This window comes from Mercenaria mercenaria, unplaced genomic scaffold, assembly GCF_021730395.1.
Source record: "Mercenaria mercenaria strain notata unplaced genomic scaffold, MADL_Memer_1 contig_805, whole genome shotgun sequence".
Lineage (NCBI taxonomy): Eukaryota > Metazoa > Mollusca > Bivalvia > Venerida > Veneridae > Mercenaria > Mercenaria mercenaria.
The window spans coordinates 35346-46123 of NW_026463710.1; the positions used below are offsets into that span (position 1 = coordinate 35346).

The following is a 10778-nucleotide window of genomic DNA, read 5'->3' on the forward strand; positions in this document are numbered from 1 at the left end:
CGGGACTAGTCCGTAGCCCGTATATCAAAAAATACAGTTTCGTATATGCCCCGTATGTGACAAAAGTACGGGATCCGTATACTAAGTATATCATGCGTATACGGAAAAAATCCGAAGCCCGTATATTAGAAAATACAGGTCCGTATATGCCCCGTATATTAGATGCAATCACAGTCCGTATATGACAAAAATACGGGATCCGTATATTATGTATATCCGGAATATACAGGCTCGTATACGTGTTCCGTATATTCTAAAATACGGAAAGTATACGGGAAAAAAAGTCTCAAGACCCTTCGAATACATGAAAATGAAACTTATGTTAAAGCAGGACACGAGTTCGTATATTTCATATATACGGGAAATATACATTTATGTATATTCGGCGTATACGGGATCCCGTATATGCATGACAAATATACAGACTTCCCGTATACTAGATGTTCCGAATACGGGATCGTATATTAGGTCCGTATATTTGTAATATACATCCCGTATACTCCCGTATTTTCGAAATATACGGGACCGTATACTCCCGTATATTGACCCTTTTTTCGCAGTGTTTTATGCTGAAAATTGCTCATAATTTATGGAAAAGTCGCAGTACAATACTTGTAAAACTTAAAGTTGCATGCCTTCCAAGTGTATTGTATAGAACTGCCTTTATACTCCGCCATCCAAAGCGACTATTATCTGTAAATAAACACAAACAGATGTGTCTGTTTAATAAGATTTTATATCGTATCCAAATACCCTTTTTTCATTCCTGTTTAGCGATATCGTGTACATTCATTTTACTCAGACCTACGTATGTACTAATATGTCCCTAAGAGCGATAGCTTGAAAAATGTTTTGTGTTGACAAAAGTCTATATCATTAACGTGTGTCTTAATTTTGTAAACGGTGTTAATCTATTCAATGCAACATTCATTACATCGTGAACCCCAAAATCTACGTCTTTCCTATATGTGACGCACCATGACATTTTGGGTCCAAATTCGGCGTTACGTCATTTGAGAAAACATCGATTAAAGTTACGTCACAAAAAAAATGGTGGACGTTACCACGTGTTCGCGGCAATTAATGCATTTCTTGTTTTCAATAATACTCTACCTTGCCACAAGAAAAAAATGAAGTGACATTTATAAACATTTCCATGTTTTGCAATTCCGTTTTTGTTTAAATTTTTAAATGATTGATAATTTATCGCCCTTTGAATCGACACGCCATTTGTAAACATGGAAGGTCGCGGAGAAAATGAAACTACCAAAAACAATTATTTGATGACTTATTTCGATTGTATAAAGAATGACAGTTAGCGAATCTCAAGGTAAGTAAGTATTCAAGCGATATGTAGTGTTAAAAATATTATTTGAGTTCATATCGACAGTTTTGTCCGATACTATTTTCCAAAAATAGCCGGATTTGGACACTAATGACAGATTCGAGGTAGATTTAGCGCAGTTTCAATTTTATTTACAAGTGTCAATATATTGTAGACTATATTTTATTTACTAAATCTGCATGAATTCAACTTTTTTTAAATCGGTTTTGACTCTTTTTTTAGTAGAATCTGTATGCAAGACAATTACAAGAAGTATTCAGTAGAATCAGTATGCAAGACAATTACATGAAGACCTTGTGATTCTGGTGCCAGACAAAATTACAACAGTCAGTCATAATGTTTAGTTACATATTAAAGTTAAAGCCCTGATCATTTTATAAATATAGCCATGCCATGAAAGTGACTGATTAGATATAGTTGAAACACATCTATTGTCAGCTTCAACCCACTAATTTCTTACATGTATGTCAAATCAGTCCATACATAAAACTTCTAAAAGGGCATAAATATTGTTTTTACTTGGAAAGAGACAGTTTTTTTCCAAAGCTTTTCATGTTAAATTTGCATACTGTTCACTTGGCCATTATTTCTGGATTCCTCACCATTTTGTACTGTTCTTGGCAAGTGACTAAAAACCACTTAGTAAAATAAATAAACTTTAGATACATTTTTGTTTTGAAACCCTTTGCCAGGAATTAAACCTATTACTCTTTTTATAGAAGTCTTTGTGCTAAATATGTACTGAGCTAACTGCCCAGGGCATTTTTAGCTGTATTTCAGCCTTTTTGAGTATTTTTTTTTCATTTTACAGATCAACCACTGAGGATTGTTTGGCTTGATGCAATGACCTTAAACAGTGAAATGATTTTCCAGGAAGGTCTATACACAACAAGCTGGATTTTATTGGGGTTTGTAAATTTCTTCATACATTTTTCCAGTTACTATACTGCTATTCTAAGAAAGATAAAGACATTAAAGTAGCATAAACATAAATGATCTATTTCATTCATAACATTTTAAGAGAAATGATTTTGATTATAGACCAATTCAACAAATATGTGTAATATTATTAAGAAGTGAATAAGTAATGAAATACAATAATTGAATATATCATGTATGTATTTTTCATATTTTCAAAATTATTTTTACAGTATTTGTGTTTACATTAAGTTTGATTGCATGAATTGTATGTCTAGTCTGTAGGAATCTTAGCTAGTTTTATATATTCTTAAAAAGCTACTTTTTCTGCATGAATACTGTAAGATTCTTGGATGAGTTTATACTTATCAAATCTGCTTTCATTCAGCTTTTACAAAAGACTCTATTAAGCTTAAAAAGATACTTTACAGTCTTATATTCTGTAACCTTATACTAATCTTATTAAAATGAAGTTCTAATGTTGATGAATTTTTGTTTTGCAGTGATGAAAGAACTATCAATATGTAAATGGTAAAATGTAAAGAAGGAATTAATATGTTCTACTGATCATCCAGCTGAAATCATGCCTGTGGAATAGAGTGCATGTCACAAATACTTATATGAGCAAATAACTCCATATTGCAGAAATAAGGTCATGTTTCCTGCCCTCATGACCTGAAAAAGTTAAAAATTCTAGTTCAAATAACAAATGTGTTTCAAGAAAAAGTAAAACTTAGTCAACTGTGAGAAATATTGGGTAAAAGTAGTGTTTTGATGTCATGACAGCTGTGAAGTTATTTGAGAAGCACTATCCTAATTGTTCTAACAATACAGAATTTAAATTTTCCAAAACTGCATGCATGAAATACTAAGACATGTCTGTTGAATGGATCCTAGTTGTTTCAAAACTACAACATGTGTGACATTAAAGCACAACCTTTGGAGGAAACATTTTTACAATAAAAACTGCCTTGCCAGTGTGAGTGTAGGGAGAATTTTTCCAGAAATGGCAGAAAACTACCAATATAGCAGAAAATATTTGTTACTGGCTGAATATGATATATTTTATTTCAAGAATTAATCATGTTAATCCATGGTTATAATTGTGTTAAAATATATTTTTACATGACATGACCTTTGCAGAAATAGCTATTTTTTGTAAAACATTGTGAGTTGCCATGGTAACACAAATTTGACTTAAATTTAGATTTGTTTGATTATGTAAACAGCATGTGTCTTGTTTATATTATGCTAATCAGACTATGTTCTGCAAGCAAATATCTTTTATGTGTAACCATCAACAAAACATGTTATAACACAAATCTGCCATAAAATGGCAGAGCTGTAATGCAGGTAGGCATATCAGGAAAATATGTAGTTCTCAAAGACAAGTTATATTACATAAAATGATGTTTGTTTTTTTATAAATGATCATAATTGACCATTTGTGGTGTAAAACAAATGTATACTGAACAGATGCTAAATGAATGTTCTGATTCTTTCTGGAAAATTTACAAAAAACTACTATTTTAAGAAGATAGTGCATTGTTGCCATGGTAACATTAATTCAACTTTTAAATTATTTTGGATATCATCATATGTAAAAAACATCTTTCTTGTTTATATGTTATATATGTTAAGCTGTATTATGTTAGTGACATATTTTCATATGTAATAATTGCATCAACAAAGCACTATGTTATTACATAAGCCTGTCTTAAAATGGCAATAGTTGTAACTGAGAGAGGTGTATCTGAAAATTATGTATTTCTCAAACCATAATACATTAATTTTCATGGAGTGATGTCTACTCTCTTACTTTTAAATAAGAAAACAGACAGCTTTTGGTGTAAATATATGGAAAAACACTTCCAATATTCAATTTATTACAAAGAAATTGCCAAAAATGTTAGTATTTTTGTAAGAAAATACCACATTGTTGCCATGGTAATGTTAGTATTTTTGTAAGAAAATACCACATCGTTGCCATGGTAATGATTCACTGATCAGTATATCTAAGTCTTTTGAAATTTTAGCAAACTCACAGTTGATAACAACAGTCTAATAATTATATCTTCTTGCCTGATTTTCTTTCTTACTGTTTAGTTTAATAGATAAGGTGTCTATAATAACAAGATCAATGTCCTAGTTTTTGGGATGTTGTCTAATTTGATATCAAATAAATTCTGTATCTTGTTCAAAAGAATGTTATAAAACAATTGTCTGTAAACTGTTTGCACACTAGAAAAAGTGAATTGTGTATTTATTTCACATTCTATGTAATTTACTGCTAGATTCATCAAGAGACTGTTAAAAAAGAGGTTAAACAACAGTGTTGCTATAGAAACGAGTTTTAGAACATAAATATTTTTATACTACATGAAAGAAAGAGACAAAAAGAAATACATTCCATTAATTGCATGTTGCTTTTGTTACTTTATCATGTATTTCATCTTGATATTATTTAAATATGGTGTCATTATTAAGATATACTGCCTCAATTTTGATACAGTTAGACAAAAACATGGTGTCCGAAAAGTGGTAATATCTCCATGACAACGACTGACTTTTGTTGTCAAATTGAAGATTTTTACTCAGAACGGGTCAGTCTGTCAGATTAGCCCAAAACCCCATTTTTGACCAAAATTGCATTTGGACCCAAAATCTCATGCTCTGTCACATATATGTAAATATACAATCATTTCAAAACAGACAGTCAAAACTGCTGACGACATTATAACGATGTTTAACAAACTGGAGTCAAGCGTGTGATTATAGGAAATCGACCTAAAATATTACGACAACTAATGTTTTTAAATTTGCATTCTAAGAGGGGCAATTTAAGAAATTGATAGAGTATTATGAAACTTTGCAGTGTGAATACAATATACTTCGATTGACAATGGCTACAAACAAAATCACCATTTTCAAATTCAGTGTATAGTGAAATTCTGGAAAATTTGAGATAATCAGCTTCCAAATCTCTGCAAAGACTATAGAGAATGTTGAATTAAAGATGTTTTTCACAATTATTTCTAGCGGACAGAATTTTTTGTAACTTTGCATATTTATAGATTGATGTATGACAAGTTAAAATAAAAAATAAAACCAATAGGTACCCGTGCTTCTTTTTTCAATATTCAAAGTTTATTAAGAACACCAAATCGGTATTTTTGTCTGAAGAAACAGTACATACATGTTATAATAAAATTACTGCAAACAATTATTTATTCGAAGTTTCACTTTGATGTTACATTTTATGCATCCGAATTAATAACACCACTATAACTATGCATAAAATGTCGACATATAGATATATTACCTCAGAAAAATTACTCTTGACAGATGTCGAAAGTATCTGAAACTGAGAAAAACACGAAGTATTTCTTAATGATAGGAAAAATCTAGCGGACAGATTTTTTCCAAATATTATATTATGTAAGCTAGAACTAAGACAAAAAAATCTAAACCAAAAAAAATAATATCAACCCGTGCTTGTTTTCAAGAAAAATTAAAAAATATTCACTCCACCCACAAAAGTATTTTTTCATTACCCCACCCACCTAAAAATTATGAACGTTTTTTTTTCTTACAAAACAAATTACACAATGTTATATCAGTTCCTTAACCAATATTCTTACTCACATGCGGAATAATGCTCCTTTAAGGTTGCAAGCCTCTAGATCAAATACTTTTTGAGATACGTGCTACACAAGCTTTCACATCCCATTTACGTATATATTTGACCACGTCAAGGGACATAATTCTTGTGTGGTTTCGTGACTCTTGACGCATATAATTTTGAGGTACATGCGACACAAATGTTTAGACCCTTTATGTACAATTTGACTATCAGGGGCCATAACTCTGGTCTTACTACGTGAAATTCGGGATGGGGCACAAAAAGTATAACAACATTTTTAGGAAGTCACATTTGAACTTGAAGGAGATATATCTACGTTAAGATTTTCTGGAATTTTATTTGACTTGGAGTCGGCTGCATCATTACTGGACGAAATAGTTTACTTTCAAATTGGCTGTCCACAATGTATTCGATTCGAGCACTTCCTACAACTACTCCTCCAATAAAACACCATCACTTTTAAAGGTAAAATATGGATGCACGACCTATATTGTCAGTACATACGATATATTTTGCGCGAGTGCCCTTATATCTGACAATTATGCATTTTCGGCGGCGAATTCTGAACTTTACAGTGGATATCGCTTGCTGCGCGATTGAGCTGCGCACAAAATATTGTGATTAACTCCTTTAAAAGAACTGTAGACTTATAAGAGAACTACTTAAACACTGCACTTTACAACAATAATTTAAAAGTACTGATTTCACCAATTAAATCACCTATTCTTAGGAAATACAACATAAAAACATATGCTACTGAGCACGTTAGGTTTCGCTCAGTCTCTAAGTGCCATTCTAATAGGTGCATGTGCTATCCTCGTCTTAATACTAACTCGACAATACGTTCTAGTGTTAATAACAGAAATTTCAGTATAAATATTCATTCAAACATTTCATGAAATTCCTCTGATGTTATCTATGTTCTTACATGAAATGCCCATAATTGTGGTAAACAGTATGTTGGGCAAACGAAAAGACCTCTTAAAACCAGTTTTCGGGAACACTGTTACAATATTCGTAACAATAATAAATTTCGAAACTTCTTATACAATCATTTTCGTAAAAATGGACATTCGGTTAAATATGTTTCTGTTCAAGCTGTTGAACAATTAAAGTATGATGTTAACATGACCTCTGGCTTCAAGACAAAACTCGGACATGTCTCTGAACTTAAATGGATTAAATTTCTACAAACACCCTTTCCATTAGGTTTAAATGATAACATTTATCAAAAGGGAAATATTTCAAAAGATTCCAGAATTGATATATTCTCTATCTATACCCCAAAAAGACGTAATACTCGTTCTCATGGTGTCCGACGAAATGGGAATATCAAACGTAAACTTCGCAAAAGAATGGGTGTTGCTGATTGGCATATGATACTAAAACGTTCTGGAAGACATGCTATACTATCGTGTTTAACCTCTTTACCTGTTTCTTCGTTGAGGCAAATTGATCAAGAAGCTGATAATATTTATATGCGTACACATCCATTTCACGACACTGCTTCATTGATACACAACATTTTCATAGACCCCACATTGATTCGGAATCCGATCATCAACGAAACTTTCTAAAATTATCTTTCATAAATACAGGAATCGAGTTTATTGATTTTATTATATATTATAATTATTATTATTATTATTATACCAGATTTATATAGCGCCCTTTTCATGATCAATTTCACGTTCAAAGGTGCTTTACATAGTTTAAATGCAGCCACACAGGGCGCATAATTCATCCTCTACTAGTACAGAGTAACAGAGCGATCTGACCAGAGGGACAGAGTGAGTGAGACACAGCCCCCACGACAGAGAGATCAGAAATCAGATACAGACTTGTCCGGCTAACTTAGCCTAGCTCGTTGCGAATAGACAGCCTGGTTCTTTAACGTGCCCAGTGTATAGCACTGATACACGCAAGTATTGCCTGGGTTCCTGACCAGTACACCTCTAGTTGGGTGGGAAACACTGAAAAGCGTTTCTGAAAATTCCCGAGTCGCTGCCGGGGATCGAACCCCCGACCTCAGGATTGGAAGGCCAGTGTGCAAACCACTGAGCTATCTTTTCACCACATTTACCCAGTATTTTGAGAGACCAATCTGTAGTTAACTCTATTCCTAAATATTTCAAGTAATCAGAAACACCTATTATCTGTTACAAATGTAATAAACCAGTTAGAAACGTTATATTTAATTACAATCAAATTGACTCGGATTCAGATATAGAACTTAATGTTCCAAATAGTTGTAACTGTAAAGAATCTAAATATTGTTATCAACGAGCTGGCCATGTCATAACGGGTAATTTTAAGATTTTAATGATAAAAGAATCAGAAATATTTTTCCAAAGGTCCATGATAAGTACTTATGATTTTTCTACTCTTTATACTAATTTACCACATAATCTTATTAAAGACAAACAAGTAGCTTTAATTGAGAAAACATTTGCAGGAGAAAACGATAATTATCTAGCTTGCAATGAAACTAGAGCATTCTTTTCTAACAGTACATTTAAGGGATACAACCTATGGAGTTGTGATCAGGTTTGTGAAGCTCTAACGTTTCTACTAAATAAAATATTTATCATTTGCTGATTTATTCTTATACTGTTATGAACGCGATTTCATGCTTAGTTTATCCACTGAGACATAATTTGAAATTATTGAAGCTTTAAATGGAACCTCAAGGTATCTTGATGAAATTTTAAATATGGACAACCAATATTTTTTTTCAGAAATGGTGAAATATATTTACCCTAAAGAGTTACAACTTAACATGGCTAATACTTCAGATTTAGAAGCGTCATTTCTGGATCTAAATTTAAGAATTGTGAATAATAATCTAGAAACGAAAATATATGATAAAAGGGTCGATTTTAATTTTGAAATTGTCAACTTTCACTATCTTGATGGAGATGTCCCTCGAGCAACATCATACGGTGTCTATATTTCACAGCTTATTCGTTTTGCACGAGCTTGCTCAAAGATAGATGATTTTAATGACAGAGATCTTCATAACACCAAGAAATTGTTACAACAGGGTTACCTTTATCATAAACTACGAAAGCTTTTAGTAAATTTTACTACAGATCGTCTGAACTATTAGAAAAATACAATACGCCCCTTAAAACACTTCTAAAACTTGGACTTACACACCCGGAATACTATGAAGATGTACTTTATAAAATTCGGAAAATTAAACATACCCCTTATTTTAATCAAATTTTTGTAAAACTGGTTAAAAAGTTTATCAAAAGAGGATACGATGCGGAAATCCCTATAAAAATGCCCTAAAAAAGTTTAAACCCCCAGTTTCCTTTATTTATGTTACTGACCGTTCCGAGGCGGTGTCCCTATTTTCAACAGGTTGTTTTGTCTGTCTTGTATTGTGTGTTGCGTATGTTTTCTTGTTTGTTGTAAGCGTTTTTTTTTCCGCTCCACTCCCCCTTTTGCCCTCTCCTTTACCTTGCATTTACGCTACTTTTTACTTGGTTGTTTTTTCCTACTTGTGTGGGTGCGTTTGTAAGCTTGTGAGCTTCTATAACGGTGCCCTACTCTTTTCTTATGTGTTGCTTGTTCCATTTTCTATGTTATTCAGTTGATCGTTGTTGTGTGTTTATCTTTGGTACATGAGTGTCTGCGCTATAGTGGTTTACGTTTTAGTACGACTGTTTTTAAAGAACATGACATTCCCTTGTATATTCGTCTGTGTTCAACTTTCCCCTTCGGATTCCTCCCCCACCCGCGACCCCATTTCGCCCCTTACCAATTCCTTCCCCTTTATCAATATTTAGCTTATATTAAGATGTACCTGTTTGAAGCAACCCGTCTGAAAGATTTTTCCATTACATCTTCTTTTTGTTGTGGGCCTACTATGTAAATGCGTGGCTCTGGGGCTGTGGTTTTGGTGCTCTGTGCTTCCGAGAAATCTACCCTTACCTATTATCTTTTATAAATTTCCAGACACAGAATAAAAAAATAAATGATCATACACGTCTTTTTTAGAAAGAGAAAATAATAAAGGTTTGTATTTTGTGATGAAAGGGTTTAAAGAATACCATTACACAAAACAGTTTTTACTACGTGCGATTTGTGTGTTGGCGAATTCATGGCGAAATGGTTTCAATGCAGAATGTATTACACACGCCAATACGACAACTTTGCTTAAAATATTGATCATATTATTTTTGAAAGTCGCTTTACGTACATTTTCTATATGATAAAGCTTATGTTTTACATATATTTCTTATACAAAGTACCAATAAACGATTTTTTAGTTGTAAAACACTGCTAACATGAAGAATATTATTTGTATATGCAATTGTGTATAGGTTGTATATTGAAGACCTATGTGTCTACATTTTTGTGCCACTATCTACCTCAGTCTTGCGAGTAAATCTCTATAAAAGTTTACTTCAATATCTATGACACAAAGAAATGCCTTCCTTGCACGATGGCAATCTGTACAGTGCTCGAGACAATCCAGTATTTCAGTTAATTTGACTTCTTGCCATCTGTGGATTGAATCTTAACTAGCTGTACTTACGGATTATCTGCAGAAGATTTTAACTCTCCATTCAAAGCTACTGGTAAATCAATAGACCTAAGAAAGCATGGACCAAGAATAATTATTTGTAAGATCCCCAGCATCTTATCCCTGCGAGGCGATGTCAGCTTGTAGTGTGTCTGACTCTACATATCGCTGCTGAGACAACTCTGTATGGTCTGTTATCTGTTTTTAAGGACGTTTTTTTAAGGACGTATGCCAGAATTTGGGGCGTGTTTTTCCGCGTAATTGAATTTCTTCAAACTGCGTATTTTGAAGAACAGCCATCCAAGAAACAAAAATATGCAATAAAAATCATAGGT

At 32.7% G+C, this 10778-nt stretch overlaps 1 long non-coding RNA gene across 1 annotated transcript; it reads left to right on the forward strand.

Moving 5' to 3' along the window:
- Positions 1 to 989: 989 nt before the first annotated feature.
- On the forward strand, positions 990 to 5478 carry LOC128554853 (uncharacterized). The gene is made up of 3 exons (XR_008369714.1): positions 990 to 1330; positions 2157 to 2253; positions 2767 to 5478. It is a non-coding gene; the product is annotated as an uncharacterized LOC128554853 (long non-coding RNA).
- The last annotated feature ends 5300 nt before the right edge of the window (positions 5479 to 10778 follow it).